At 31.0% G+C, this 17,214-nt stretch overlaps 1 protein-coding gene across 3 annotated transcripts in view; it reads left to right on the top strand.

Annotated features, from left to right (window-relative positions):
• The first annotated feature begins 557 nt into the window (after positions 1-557).
• LOC131853156 (uncharacterized) overlaps positions 558-17,214 on the top strand; it is a 97,588-nt gene continuing 80,931 nt past the window's right edge. For all 3 annotated transcript variants that reach the window (XM_059203980.1, XM_059203979.1, XM_059203978.1), the window contains exon 1: positions 558-784. The gene's annotated coding sequence lies outside the window, so the exon portion shown is untranslated. The remainder of the gene's footprint in view (positions 785-17,214) is intronic.

Below are 17,214 nucleotides of genomic sequence, written 5' to 3'. Positions count from 1 at the left end.
TTAGACGTCATCGAAGTGGTCAAGGTTGTGATAATTACAAACAAACTTTAGTGGACGAAGAATTCGTAAATATTCCTAGGAAGTATGTTTTATCTGCAAACGATAAAATACCCAAGTATGTATTTAGTAATATCATAGATCCACTGCACTTAATGCAGTATTAACTAAACTAAAAGTACCGAATACCACTCCGCAATAAAAATCAGGAACCGTCATTCGTCTACGTAGCCTACGTAACGAAATATTTATATATACGAAGGCATACATCAAAAAAATATATACGTGGGGAATAGAATTTTTGCAAAGCTATCTTAAAGTACTACAAGTTTCAATTTAGCAATTACCAAACCTATAACTTTATAAAAGAACCGTTACAAGACTTGGAAACATCTAACTAACCCCGCAGGCACCTAGATTCGTTTTTTCTTCTACATTCCCTGTCCTTACAGCGCATACTTTATTTCTATTTGCTCGTACTGTGAGGTAAGCGGGGTAGAGGCGTGGGGGGTTAAGGACACGCGCGTTGGCGTCGCCCCAGCCAGTTGAGGCTGCGTCGCGTGAGAGAACGCCTGTCACGGTCACAAGTGCCCAAAAAAGAACTGGTGTAACCCTATAGTGTTAGTGCCGTGAATGAGTGCCCGCCTGCAACGCACATGCGTGTACAGGGATGACCTATAGTGAACAAATTTTTTGTGACTTGTGATTTTGTGTTCCGTGCGACTAAGTGGGATCGTGCCAAGTCCGTGATAAAGTTACTGCGCTGCAATACCAGAAATTGCTGCCGGTAAGTCGAAGTGTTTTCAGTGATAGAATTAGCATAGTAACAGGATTGTTTGGAGTTTCGATTTATTACGTTTTGGAGTTACGGCCGCGTGTTACGGACTGCAGCCGGATGTGCTCGTAGCACCATTAATCAGCTCTGTTATACCGCTACTACCCTCTAAACGCTTGTAAGCTGTCTACTAATTTTAATTAGTCTAATATTTATGCTATTTATACAATAAATATTGTTTTACTTACTAGCGTCAACAAAATAAATTACAAAATAATCGCATTGAAAATATTTCAAAATTCTACGAATATAATAGTTTTAAACAATTTATCAGTATTTCTATAAAAAAAACATGTTATTTATTATTATCTAAATGTGAATTAATTAATATAATTTACCAATTATTATTTAATAATGTAACAAAATATATTATTTATTTCCTAATGGATTATCGTAGAGGGTCTACGAAATAGTGCTACGCCAACGCTAGAACGCTATAGTAGATATTCGAATAATGCATATATGTTTTAAAATATATCAGAATAGTAGCTTCTTAAAGTAAAATAATGATGGTATGAGTTTAGATTTATATAATTGATTCACATAATTATTTTATAAAATTTATATAATTAACGAGTTTTCGGCAATTTTATATGTTAATATAACTTAATGAGTATTATAAATTATATTATAATTAAAAACTATATTAATGAATAAATATCTCGTTAAAAGTTTACTACTTACTTTGTACTGTAATCCAAAATACAGTAAATAGAGGCCTGTCAACCGCTATACGCATATTTTGTTGAATGATTTGAATTCAACGCGGCGGATGGCGAGCGTAACGCCATCTCTCGGAGTTATACTATAGTTATAGCTTACTATAACATTTCAATTAAATAGATGTATTAATTAACGTGTAATTATACAGTAAGAAAATATGATAACTTTATAGAAAATAGTTTTAAGAACATTAAAACATATTACAATACATATATCTGGAATACAGACTCTTATGATAAGGTAAATCAACTGCCTCTTCGGACTATAGAATCAGCCCCAAGTATACCATCATTAATTGTGTTAATTATAATTATTACATATAAATTATACAATTTTTCTGTATATTCTTTAACAGAGACACTCTCTATTTTTCTCTTGTTCTAGTTCTTCCTTTAACTTTGTAACCATTCACTTTCTTTTGCTAAACATTTCTAACTCAAAATATTCAATGCATATTAAGGCATATCGATAACAAGATAAAATTATCTTTGGCGCTATTTTCAAAATTCTTGTGATTGACCGAATACTTGTGATGTATCACAAGAATTTTGAAATTAACGCCAATGATGATTTCACCGTTCTTAATTTAATAAATCTTTATCACAACAAACATCGACCCTTAACAACAGTCTCTCTCTTATTTATATATGCGCATCTTCACGTCATCATCAATAACCTTTCAGGAGAAACTCTTCAATAAACAATAGTGAGCTAGATCAGGCTTTTATAATAATGTTTCTTTAGTTTTAATTGTATTGTTGGATCAGGCTTTTATAATAATATTCCTTTAGTTTTAGTTGAATCCCCAAGACACACATGAAACAGCAAAATGGCGGCACCTCTTTTATCTTATGCGATGTCCGCGTCGTCCATACTACATTAATTTGGTGTTTTATAGTTCAATCTGTTTCAGTATCGTTTTGTAGAAATAAACCAATACCGAACATTGAAGAAGGCTGGAGCTTCGTCGAACTCTGTGATCTGTTATGTCTCTTCGTGATCTGATCTGTGAGAGACCATAAAATCGCAGAATGTTTGTTCTGTAATTTTATCCGTTTTCTGATTTTTGGTTCTCTTAATTGTATTCTACTCTAGACCCTAGCTCTTTTATCTTAAAGTCACAAATAGGTATATAGTAGAAACAGCAAGTAATCTCTTTAGACTATTTATAAACGCTACAAGATAATGTGAAACTATTAATTAAGCTGATGCCTATTCAACACTCATACTGAAACACATAGGCATTTATTTCACCACGTTACGTTAGTTAATTACTAGTTATTGTTCTGACTTGCCAAAACTCATTCTCTGATTAGATTCTATAATGCTACACTATAATTTTCATGATATAAATCAATAGTTTACTAGGCGTTTTCAATTGCTGTTATTATAGCACCTACGCAATCGTTGCTTGGTTTCAATAATTATAATTGTATTTGAATACTTTTCTAATTTTACATTTTTATTGATTTTATTAATAAATAATTATATGATATTATATTCAAAACAATCACTTAAGTTTGACTTAGAGTTGTAAAATGTTGCTAGTCATATTGTATCTACAACTTAAAGCCTAAAATCAAAGGCTAAGCTTACGGCTATTGAGACTAATTCTTAACAAACTTGCTTTAAAGGTGGCAGTGATGTTACAGAGAATGGAGACATAACAAAATAATCAGGTCATAATAATCAACATCAGGTATGAGAACACAATACACATTGTCATCAAATATATCACGACCGTTACAATCTATCTGGTGACGTCCAAGATATTGTTGACGTATGCATGCATACATAGGCACCGGTCACCACACTCAGTCAGAAGAAGTCAGCATATCTGGTAAAGAATTTCGTAAATAAACCTTACAGAAGTAAAAACAGATTGATCAAGGAACAACTGAACACTTAGTACGAAAATATGAAGCTTGACATAATTTCCCAAATGTATATGTAGTAGAGAAATTGTGTTAAAGTATACTACGGGTTTTTTTGGGGGTTTCAGGTGGACGGAGATTTTATAAAGTCTACGAGAGAATGGGTTTAGTACGGGTCATGCTACAAATAACATGGAAATCTATAGGTCAAATATTTTTAGAGACTCGACATTTCAGAATATACTTCGTCACTCGACTCATGTACCGACCGGTTTAGTATAACACCTAACTTTCGAATATAAGGGGTTCGATTCTCGCGATATAAGAATTTGTACTCGTATATATAATTCTTTGTATTGTTCTGGATTATTCTTAAAGTATTTATAAAAAGATTTAAGAATTTTTAATTACAGTTTAGTACCTATGGTATATAAGCTTTTTAGTTTGGTACTCCGTGGCGCTGATTGAATTATTTATTTAAACTTTAATGTATATAATTTTGAAGTACCTTTAGCGGACTTAACACCATGCCGCATTATCAAAAAGAACAAAACATAAAATGTAATTTGGAAACTGTAACAGGTTTAAATGAATGAAGTTTTAAAATTAGCCTCACGGATTGAATGACTCTGCACTATATATATTTTCTTATGATCATTAGATAAGTAGTAAACTTATTGTAGTCAATTATAGTTGTTTGAAGCACGTGCTATTAATGAATTCTGGTAATAGTGTCACTATACTATAATTCAACTGACTTGTGAATGAATATCTATTTCTAATATTTGGCATATACTTTTATAAAACTGAAACAAATATTTGTAAATAAAATATAAAAGTAAAGAACTTCAGACAGATCGAATTGCGCCTCTTTTGAATGATTCAGCACTATAAACCTTACTAGTAATATTGATGAGTAGATAAGCAGAAAACTTATTGTTTTCAATTATGGTTATTTGGAGCCCGTGTTATTATGGAATTCTATATCAGTACCTGTACACCATAATTTACTTGTGAATGATTTTCTATTTTAATATTTGGTATATTTTTATTTACTCGATAATTGATCGTTGTTACTATCATCATAACTTATGAATGTACATAATCTAAAGTGGATACAGTGTGCGTGTGTAAATAGAATAACTAATGGATTTCGATATTTTACATTTTAGGATTATTACTATTTTTGTAAACTATATATTTTTTATTTTTATGATGCCTACAACTTTGAATGTTTACAAAACTACATGTTAATATCAATAGAGTATTGTCGACTTTTTATATTAAGTACAATAATAGGCAATTATTTCAACATCATAATTACTTTATTCCTCACACTGGAACATATTCTATGTTCCAGTGTGAGGAATAAAGTAATTATAAGCAAGTAACTTGGTAACTTTTCTGAGATTTAAATTCCACTAGTTTCCCAAATAATAAGTACGTACTTCATCCTAAAACGCACAGTACAAATAATATACCAAGTATCATTAACGATTGAATTAGGTAAGATTCGATAAATCTAGATTTCTAAACATTAAAAGAAATATGAAATATGAATACAAAATTTATAAGTAAGCAGTAAATACCTCTAAGTATATGTATTTACCGTACCTGCTTTTATATGTTATATAACGAGAGGCTAAATGTGGAAAATAGAGCCGAACATACCATAGGAAAGTTGTCGCCACAGTGCACTCAATATATTTGAAACTTGTTGACGTTGAAAACTACAAAAAACAGTATTCTTACATACAAGTACTATCTGCTCTACGTGAAAAACAACAGAGCTAGTCCCTCGGTGAGCGGTTTCAGTTTCAGATTAAATAACGTGGTTGTTCTATTTTGTCTTATTGTTTACACTTGGTAAAATAAGATTTGAGTTTTTGTTAGGATACTGCTCTTAGTACAACCATTACGTATTATGGTTTAGACTTAGATTTGTCATCTTGATACTTTATTAAGATAGACTTTATACGTAGTTGTCTGCGTTACCTCTATTTGATCTATTCCAGCTACTCGGTTAAAGCAGCTTGCTTTGTAGGAAGTGTGTTGGTTGGAAGGTGAGATAAGGCAAGGTCCACACGCAGGCCTCCGGAAAAGCAACGTATGAATAGTGCCAGGGTCGTCACATGATAACGTGATATCATTCGTGCTGTTCCTGTATGTAGGCGACCGTTACAGTTATTCTGCAGGTGTGTCGTTAGCTAAGTAGTAACTAGTTCAGCAGGTTCTAATGATGATAAATGAACATTCTACAATCAATCAGCATAGAAATAGGTATTTTTACTATTACATTATTATAGATTCTATTAAAAATTGATGGGAGTCAATTGTCTTATTCACAACTAGGTCTAGTTTTAAGAATTTGCCTTTTATTAACAAGTGGCCAATCAAAAAGCATTACATTTTCATGATATCAAATACCGGTCCTTGACTCATTTCCTAACAGGTTCATTTGCCAAATTACTAAATGAAACCTTTAGACCCTTGGACCCTTTAATTCATTTTAACGTTCCTTTATTATTTTCTGACATTGTAAAATTAACACGTGGCAGGAAGAACGCTTAAACAAAATGGTCTCTTGAGTGTCATTTGATTGAAGGTAAATCGCTGCCTGCATTAAAAAGTCCGAAGATTAAGAAAAGAATTAAAAAGCTTTCTTCAAAAGCTCCGATGTCAGTTTATAAGTTGTCCTTATTACGCCCGATTTCGAGTCAGTTAACTTCTTTTTTTCTTAATATTTGTGACATTAATTACTGTACTAATCAACTTTTTACGAATTTACTTAAACAAAAAGAATCCTTTTAGAAAAATTCAAGGATTACATTTATTAAACTGACTTTTGCACACTAGGAAATAAATTCGAAAATATAAGATCACGATAAAAAATTATTAAAATCAGTTGTAGTTAAATCTAGTTCTGTATATTTTTTTATATTCTTTATAGTACATGTAGGTTCTCATATATACAATATATATTAATTAAGTGTTATTTCTTATAAAAAAATGTAATACGGCTTTAGCTCTGCAGATATTTCTGCACGTATTAGACATAATATATTATTTATATTAAATATTTATAACATTTAAATATTATGTGTTTATAATAAAATTTACGTATATTAACAAATTAAATATTTAACCACAATTTAATATTAATCATAAGATTGCAAAAATAAACCGGAATTCATGAGGTAACTTTGAATCCACTTATATCTCGTTAAATTCAGGTACAAAGCTCTTATCGCGCCTTGAGTGTCTCATGTCAGAAGGGAAAAATAAGTGACTCCCCACGAACCTGAAAAATTTCAGGCACACGAATTGATCCGTTGTGAAGCTTGAATATTTAAATAATTCATGTCGGGAACTGCTTCGCTCGAGAGCTGCCTTATTGATTCTGTTTAAAAATAACAGTGAACAATCTTTTGTCTCATAAATATGAATGGAAAGGATATGTAGATTAAAATTATGTATAAATATGTCATGGATAAGCGAACACGTGCAGATTATGTTTATGTATATCCATACAACAAAAATTGAATTTACATTATGTTGTGTTCTAAATTTTGTTATAATTACGAATATTTATTAATATTATCGAAATAACGGTTAAAATTATCGTGTTGTGTTAAATAAATATATTTACTTACTTACTGTCAATATTGTATTATATTCATGAATATAATTATAGAAGAAATATATTATACTTCTTACTTGTTGAAGAGTTTAAAAGGAATTACGGCTAACAATAAGGAAATAATATTGATTTATTGAAAGTATGGTTGATTAGCGCATATGATTGTTTTTGCCGAAGATATTATGCGCATTTGCACATATTTAAGGAATTTTATATTTAATGTTCGTGCATTGAGAAAACACCCATAGTGGAGTAACAATAGTGTATTAGGGCGGGCAAAATACCAAGGGTTTTCGGCTTAAGGGATCTCCTAGATGTGATGTGAATACAGGAAATTTAATGTTTATTACTTACCTAATTTAAAACAATGTGTGATCAATAAAAGAAACTGCTTGAAGGTTTTTAAATAAAGGAAGGTCTACATCCGATAACTTTTATAAGGAATACAAGTGGTACAGTCATGCCAATATATATATATCTTATTAGTCTAATAATTCAGTATTTCCTTCTTTATATTTAAGTATATTAACTATTAATATATTTCAAAGTAATCTAATATTATAAAGTTCAACTTTATTAATCTAATGAACCTTTTACAATTTAAGGCAGATGGGAATTCTTTAGTCCTTGATTACAATATTTTTACAACTTTGAGATATATTAAGTTCGTTAAGAATCTCTATAAAAAATAAATTTCTAAGACCTAAGGTGATGATTTAAGATGAATTTTTAGAATGATGAACAGGTATATGTATACGTATAACGGTAGGCGTATCATATACTCAACTATGAGTAGCGTCATAATGTTGAAATATGGATGTGAAATTTGGCGTTCTATGCAATTACTTCCGCAGCTCAGCTGGAAACGCACGCACTAAAATTGAAGTATTGAATTATTACAACAAAAAACTATTAAACAATTTTCAAAAATATTTTGGTAGACGATATTCGGTAGACGAACAATACAGAAAAATTTATACAAAGTCTACCTAGGTGTAATAAATTTGTTGATTTTTGTTAGATCTTGCATTGATGGTCGTATTTTCTTATTAGGTCTTGCAGCAAAGATTTTTATTTTGCCAGCCCACAGCTGCAGTTCATACTCATCACCAAATACCCAATTGTTTGATACTGCCATGTTTAACTTTGCAGCAAAGTAATAAGACTCATATTTCAAATACTTTTAGAGATATCTTTTACAAGGAATACAAGTGGTACAGTCATGCTAATATATAAATCTTATTAGTCTAATAATTCAGTATTTCCTTCTTTATATTTAAGTATATTAACTATTAATATATTTCAAAGTAATCTAATATTATAAAGTTCAACTTAATTAATCTAATGAACCTTTTACAATTTAAGGCAGATGGGAATGCTTTAGTCCTTGATTACAATATTTTTTCAACCTTGAGATATATTAAGTTCGTTAAGAATCTCTATAAAAAATAAATTTCCAAGACCTAAGGTGATGATTTAAGATGAATTTTTAAAATGATGAACAGGTATATACGTATAATAGGAGGCGTATACTTAACTATGAGTAGCGTCATAATATTGAAATATGGATGTGAAATTTGGCGTTCTATGCAATTACTTCCGCAGCTCAGCTGGAAACGCACGCACTAAAATTGAAGTATTGAATTATTACAACAAAAAACTATTAAACAATTTTCAAAAATATTTGCGGTAGACGAACAATACAGAAAAATTTATACAAAGTCTACCTAGGTGTAATAAATTTGTTGATTTTTGTTAGATCTTGCATTGATGGTCGTATTTTCTTATTAGGTCTTGCAGCAAAGATTTTTATTTTGCCAGCCCACAGCTACAGTTCATACTCATCACCAAATACCCAATTGTTTGATACTGCCATGTTTAACTTTGCAGCAAAGTAATAAGACTCATATTTCAAATACTTTTAGAGATATCTTTGGTAATATTGAGGCGCGTTAACATAACTCAAAGAATCAGATCTTAATAATTTTTTATGAGACCACCTAGAAGCATTAACTTCCAAATAAATAAATCCTCCTTTTTTGAAGTCGGTTGAAAATTGAACCACCATACAAAATATACACAATGACGTACATCTGACATATAAGCGTTAATACTCACAATGAGTTTACAATATAAAACAAAGAAATGTGTATTTTTATTGTAATGTTACCTTGTAAAAATACGTAGGTGTATGATTACAAATAGAATTATAGCTATATATGTGTAGGTTGTTGGCAACAGGACTTTAAATACAATTTTTCATTTTTTGACTTATAGATTAGTGTAGAGAAATTCGTTGTGCGTGGGTACCTCAATTTTATCTATATCAATCGCCAAGCAGATTTAACCAGTTGCAATACAAAATTGCAGATTCAGAGTCTTCGAAGACGAGAACTGGCAATGCATGTGTATTAATTTATTTAAAGTTTATATATTGTATTCTGTAAAAGTATAAAACAAAATTCTTCACTTAATAAGTCACCTTACTCGTTTGGTCCTAATGTATAACGAACAAATAATATTTATTTCACATTTATGTATGTATAATATTACGATATCGGTTTACATACTTAACTCACAAAAACATGAAGTACAATTGAAAACCTTCCGTTAGAAGTCATTTGCAGAAGCTATCGTTTTTTCCACAAAACTGTTAACGTTCATTACCATAAAAGGATATGAATATTTTATTAATATGAATAAAGTACAGAAAAAGTGACATTAATACAAAAATGTAAATCACATTTACATAATGGACACGTTAATGACCCGTTTGTTCATCGCCTTATTGTAGTCGAATCGAGTTGGGAGCCTTATATTTGTTTATTAAGAAAAATTTTGGCTAATGCATAAATTATGTCATAAGTATTTCATGCTTTTTTACTCTTTTCCCTATCTTTTCTCCTATCAATGTGACATATTTAGTAAATTTATTAATATTAAGGAAATATTTGTATAATTTGCGTTAATAGTATAAAGTTTGAATACTTAGATATAGTCACGACACAAAACTTTGAACACCTCTCATCCCTTGTCACATATAATAAAATGACACTATCTAAATAATAATATATGTTATGTTGTGTAGTCTATGATTTATTATGTTTGTTGTTTAGGAAATTTCAAAACAACTTTTCTTAGTATATATGCATATGTCTGGATGTGTAGTTGTAGGTTGAAATATATATTATATTTCTTTACATTTATAATTACAGACGTAGTATATGGAATATAGTAAACGGACATATCTACAATTGGCTGAGAAAATTTAAATTTTAATCAAACATTGTAGGTGCGAAGCTACTGTCACGTAATACGGTTCGCTAACTGTTTTTTTTTATAACTGAAGAGTCAGTCCGAAGCTAGATTTTATGTGTAAGTCGGCTAGTAAAACGCGAGACTCTCGAGAAGCGATTGTTTACATAATGAAAACAATTCTCTACATTATAAAATATCTTAGGGTGTAGTTTATATATACATTTATTACATCAGTCAGTAAAGATTGAGATACATGTCATTGGATTTTTTTAGCATTTATCACGACTATTGTTATGTAGGTATTTTCATTTTCCTATAGCGCCTTAGACCAGCGGCACTTTGCCAACAGAGAACTGAGCATTGGCGGAGTGCCACTCGTCTGTACCATACCTTATTGAACAAAATGTTTACGTAACTTTTGAAATATATCCCAAATTTTACAAACTACTAGGAAATGCAAATAGCGCACCTGACTGAACCATTTATTATTGTTCACAACTACGAAATTGTTAATATCTACATGACTAATGTGTGTTAATGAGCCTCTTGCCTCCATTATTTTTTTTTATAATTATATTAAGTACAGTAGTTGGCATTTCCAGCCTAACCGGACGAAAATGGAAGCGAGTACTAAATGCATGCCAAAAGAACTCTAAGAAATAAAGACTCAGGCAGTTTAGGTCCTCTTCTTTGATAATTAATAAACCCCATTTTATAATTTAAAAAAAATAACCGAAATCATGCTTAAAATATGTAGACAATAATAGAGGTTACAAAGTATTTTTTGAACATGTAAACTAGACCAGCAATTATATGAAAATTGCTATCAGTCATATTGTTTCTAAGTCACAAAATATGTTTTTTAAGTAAACTAGCACCCATGACTATTATTAGGTAACATCGTATCATACTTAGTATTTCAATTCAGTACAGTTCAATTCGAAATAATGTATTAGAACATGTTTTATGTTCATAAACAATATTGTTTTGACTATACCACAAAGCCTTCACAAAAATGGAACACAGCCAACATTTGCGATTTTAAATTATTTAAGCTAAACCAACAGTGAATTCGTACACAAGAAAACCACACAACCCGAATTCGTATTATGCCTACATACATTTATCACACGTTTTTCGGTGAGCAAACATCGTAAGGTTATGTTAGAAAAGGAATTGTGTGTGTAAAAACTGGCAAAGTATAGCGAGAGTGGCATCGTACCCGTTTTACTGGTGATTTATTGGAGCCGACCTCCCTGTTGCGAATTAAAAAGAAATACGAGCAAAAACAAATGTGGAATTGCTAGCGGTGACCGCGGACAAATACCAATGATGCCTGTCGATCTGTGCGAGGAGAATTCCAACATAGAAACAAATTGGAAAATTGTAACAGTTTTGTTTATATATGGCATTGTGACTTTAGGTTAGCTAAGTATATGTGGATAAATAAACAGTTTAAGTAAATTTATTAACAGTTCAGTCAATATAAATACAAATAAGTTTTATATGCTTAAAGACTCACAACTAAAGATACAGTTCACGAGATCTATATGATCTACATAAATACATGACTTAGATATCGAAGAACTAAATTTTTGCTGTTAATTGTTGCTGGATTGACTTTAAATTTGAGTGCTGATATTGTTATGACCGTAGGAATAATTTTAAAACTGAAATAAATTTTTTTCTCAGTTATGTTTCAGCTGGATATATATTCCGTGAGTTGCGTGCAGATTTGACTAATCATATCTGTATGAGACTGACGTAAATATATATTTTTTAGTTAGAACAAAGTAGCATTAACAATCTTACTATAAAACTGCGTTATCTAAAAAATAGTGTACTTTAACAATAAAAAAATTAAATGTATTTTTAATCGAAGTATTTCAGTTAATCTAACTATGTATCTTTTTGTATCTCCTAATGTTATTTGTTACAAGTAATAACATGTACCTTGTTTAATATATCAAATAAGTTCAATTTACTTTATAAATTTTATTTTATGTACATACTAAAGTTGCGATGCCAACCGGCCAGCTGTGTCTAGTCACGAACAAAATGTGGGTTGTACTCATTACATGACCCCTGGGCGCCATTACTTTCACACAATACTTGTTCCAGCACATTTCAAATGAAAGCTTATTTACGACTTCTTATTTCGCTCTGATACCCTTCCGTACTTTCATGGTAAATACTATTTATATGTACACTGTACAGTTTTATTCATTATAATATAGATTTAACTATTTATAATTGCATATTTGTATATTTGTAATTGAGAACGCACTTAAAATATAAATTTGATACACATACCTTATTATAATTTCCCTGTTTGTATTAACTGAGACAAAAATTCCGATATCATATTGTAAATTGATATAAAGTCTTTAAAAACCCATTTACAGTGTTTCCCTCCTACACAGCCCATGAAAATAGCCAAATATACGTAATTATAAATTATGAGCATCGATGCCGGTGTTATAATGGGTTTAAGTAAAGGAATAGGTGTGAATGGTCCTTATAGTACCTATTTTTATAACACAGACTTGAAGATCACGGGTTTATTACTTTCACAATGGGCTAGTTTGTTTGTCTGAAAAAAAAGAGGTAAGTGATTTTTTGTATCTCCGTCAAAATCAGACCAGTTTTAGTTTAACTAAACTAAAACTGACATAAGATGAATACAGTTATCCAAAATGCGCCTATATATTTATAAGAACGCAATCTGGCTATAGATATATGGAATGCGAAAATAACATAATTATATAAAGAAAAGACATTTATGTCATACTCGTATACCTAAATAAATGTACGGAAAATGTCGTCGTTCTGAGATGATTTGATTTGTCCTCCAACGCGTTGTAAATGATTGAATTTGTATTGACAAATTCTTAGACCTTGACGGTGTGGAAGATTTTTGGGGAATCGAAGGTATCGAGCGAATCTCGTCGGGTTGTGTTGGCTATACGAATAGTTGAGGCGATAAATATTAGGTTATGTCAGTTTTATTCACATCAGTATATAAAAAGATCTCGTTTTTCATGTTTATATTTCACTTGAATAGTTTTCCAAATAAGTTAATGGATTTTTTACCTTGGAAATTTCCACAGATCCATTTAGTTCTATGCTAAGCTTGTGTTATGGGTACAACTGACACTAATACTTAAATACATTTTTATTTGTAAATACACGCGTAATGTACCTAGAACAAGCCCAAACCGAAACAAACCATTATACTTATGAATACAAATGTTTGCAACGGGCATGGAACCTGCGACCATTGGTGTGCTAACCCACTAGATCACCGAGGCCGTCAAAATGGAAAATTGTAGCCTTTATATACGTAATCATAAATGGCATGTGGAATAATGTATGAGTGATGACCTATTGACATTAAGACTAGTGACATATTACGCTGATCTTTATTGTAGAATGTGAAATATCAATGATATGCAAAAAGAAAACAATTATAAAAATAGCATACTTTTTGTACAAGATTGCAATTTGTACAAAAAACTGCAAAGTTATACCTAAAAGAATTAAATGGTACATCGCTCTGTAGAGATGATAATTGCTTTACTCGCGATAGCTGTGGGATTGAACCTCTGTAGAAAATAGTCTTAGTTAGAACATAATGTAACAGTCTGATTAAAAAATGTTTCTATATTATGAATAGAAACATTGAGGTAATTTTCTAAGCTTTAGCGAGATTGTAAAAAGTGACCTGCGTGAGTTTCACCGGTTTCTGCCTCAAAGCTTCTTTTGAATGATGTAGGTCTTAAGATAAAGTTGTAAAATACAGGATTACATTCAGTTTTTCGGAAAGCGCATGATTTAAATCACATGATAACGTGATGTCGGTAATGCTGTTCATTTATATACATAACTCAGCGTGATTGCCTTTACAATTACATAAATAATGTTGTTTAGTACTCCTAGCAGAAGCTTCACATAGTTGCGGACTAGAAAGCACTGTGTGATAGCTCTTCAATTATATATTCTAGTACTATTATTATTTATAAACATCATTCTTTTAGACTATATTTCAGAGGCTAATTGCGGAAACGGAGTCCACTTTATTTAGACTGTATTTCATAATGATTGAAAAAGCCTGTGCTCTAGAATTACTAGTACTAGAAGTTTCTAAAGGAAATACTCAACTACCCTTAAATCAACTAAACTTTGTAATGAACGAGCGTAGATTAAGTCATACTCGGGTTACGTTCACAATTTATATAATGAAATTATTTAGTTACATAATTATTACTTCACAGCGATACCTGAGATCACATCTCGTTGAATAAATTAGTATAGGTATTACCTTACCTTGCTAGTCTAATAAGAAACGTATTTTATTTATAATAAGGATTAGATTAACGTATTCATATTTGATGGTAGTGACGTCAGCAACGGAGGTCGTACTTTAATGTTTCGTAAAAACGTACTTTGTTCCAAATTGTCTCATCGGTTAATTGAATTTCTATTCCGATTCAACGAACTGTTAAATGGACGATAATTGTATACATTGTTCTATTCAAATTGATTGATTTTCACTGTAATTTCAATTCATTTAAATCACATAGAGGACAAAACAGGACCGTATTTAGGAAAGTAGATTTTGTCATTGACTGAAAAATAAATTAGTGAAGATTTGCATAGAATATGTAAACATATAGAACTAATTGTAACGGTTACTGCTTACCACCAGGTGAGCTGTGAGCTTGCTTTCCCATAATTAAATTAAAAAAAAACAGATTTTTAGTACCAAGTAAAAGGCATTGCCAAATGTATATAGATCACCGTGGTGAACATAGCACTTGAAAAGCTCAGCTTTTTATGTTTATTATATGGACAGGAACGGTTACGCTATGTATTAATTTAAATTCAAAGATCTTTCTATACCAAGACCCAATGATTAATAATCATTTTCGATTTATGCTTTTTATATATTTTGAGATTCAGAAATTGATTACAATAATGACTATATTACCATGTAATTAATATACAAACAGTCATACTCATAAGTATACATTTTTGCACCGTGCAAGGAATCGAACCCGTGGTTTTTCTATACTGCTAGACCACCGAAGCCGTCATTCTTCTGACATGAAAGTATATAAAACTAAACTAAACACGAACTTCACAATTATTAAAGAAATATACAATACAAGTAATAAATATAAAAATAACACAACCCGAAGCTACTAAAGATATTTCTCCCAGAAACATGAAAGAATTTCGCTGAGAGCAAGAGCGGGTAACGTAGCTTCATTATTAACTAGCCCTTCCCAGCGGTTGGTCTCACAAAGTTATTGATTATGGCCATTAAGTTTTCAAGGCATCTCTTATATTTTCTCAGCGTTATGTCTTTTAAATATTAAGTCTGTTTCCGTTGTAAAGCAAAAACAATAGTGATTGACTTTATTTATAGAGAGATAGATTACATACCAAGTTGCTTAATTGATTATGATGAATTTTAGTATATTTATATATAAACATATATAAAAACCTATATGAGAATAGGTTAACGAACGAGAAATTTGTTGTACTACTCTTAAAAGGAATGAAATCGATGAATTATAAATGTAGTTTAGCGATTACAAGAATAATATTGACCCGGGCGAAGTATGTAGTAAAATTTGCTCCAAGTATTTTGCTTATAATTATGATATATGTAAATACTAACTTTTTTAAAGGTCTTTTATATAATATTACTAATTTTATATAGTAGTCTTTTAATTTATTTGACAAACTGACTGTAAACAATTTTACATTATACTAACTGTTACTCGCACAAACTTTCACCCCTCATTTCATTCCCATTCAGAATATTAATTGAGATCAAAATCCATCATAATTTATTTTCATATTGAACATTAATGTCATTTATTCGTAGGATACATATGAATGGATAGCAAATACATACATCCGGATAAAATTTAGCATTTATATTTTTTGTATCGATTGTCTTATTTTGTTACAAAGACATTTAAATGCCGAAGAAACCTCAAGAAACGATATGACCACTTTATATCAATTTTATTTACCAGAATCTTCGAAGGGTTTGTTTAAATGGGCCATTTGGTAAAAATAATCGCTCGGGTTTATATTCAATTTTGTGTGGAAGGCCACGGATTCATGATACAATCTAATCTAACACGTGCCCAAAGTATTAAAAGCGGTCTTTGTTATATTTTATATTTTTATTATTACTTAACACGTCACAAAATATGAAATTGACGATAGCCGTTTCAATTAGAGCACAGTGTATATATATATACATATATATATATATATAAAAATATCCCCTTGGGCACTTTGTGGCTCAGACGTGCCGTATAGGTAGTTTTTTGTTGATCCTTTTTCACTTGTTGATCCGGAGGCCTTTTGTTGATCTAATGCCAGATGACCATATATAAATGTTGATCCGTTTTGAGCCACAACTGTCACGACGAGTAATAATAATAATTAAGCGATTTATACACGATTTTATACAAATCCACCTTTTTGGCATACGAGCAGTTCTTGATCCAATTCAAACGGGCCAATCAGGGTGCAGCATTTGCCAAGGGCTTCCTCATTGGCACGTTTGGGCTACTACATTATGGCTACAGTAACTTAATAATGTCTAGCTAGTATTTCACAAATAATAGTCTACCTAATCTAAATATTTATAGAAATCAGTCTGGAGTAACGTGACTCCAGATCAAACCTCAATACTTGTTATTTTTTGGACGGGAATTTTTCCTTTTGTAACAACGTTACTGAGCGAATGAAGAGAAGACGTAACGGCGGATCCAGGGGGGAGCGTCATGGAGGTCTTGGGAGTCATGGGGGGTCATGACTCTCCCCCCCCTTAGCCCAGGACTTAGGTAGACCACTAATTG

The sequence above is a fragment of the Achroia grisella genome, unplaced genomic scaffold, assembly GCF_030625045.1.
Source record: "Achroia grisella isolate CSIRO2021 unplaced genomic scaffold, CSIRO_AGI_Agris_v1 utg900, whole genome shotgun sequence".
Classification (NCBI taxonomy): domain Eukaryota; kingdom Metazoa; phylum Arthropoda; class Insecta; order Lepidoptera; family Pyralidae; genus Achroia; species Achroia grisella.
This window is presented reverse-complemented; position numbering and strand designations above follow the sequence as displayed.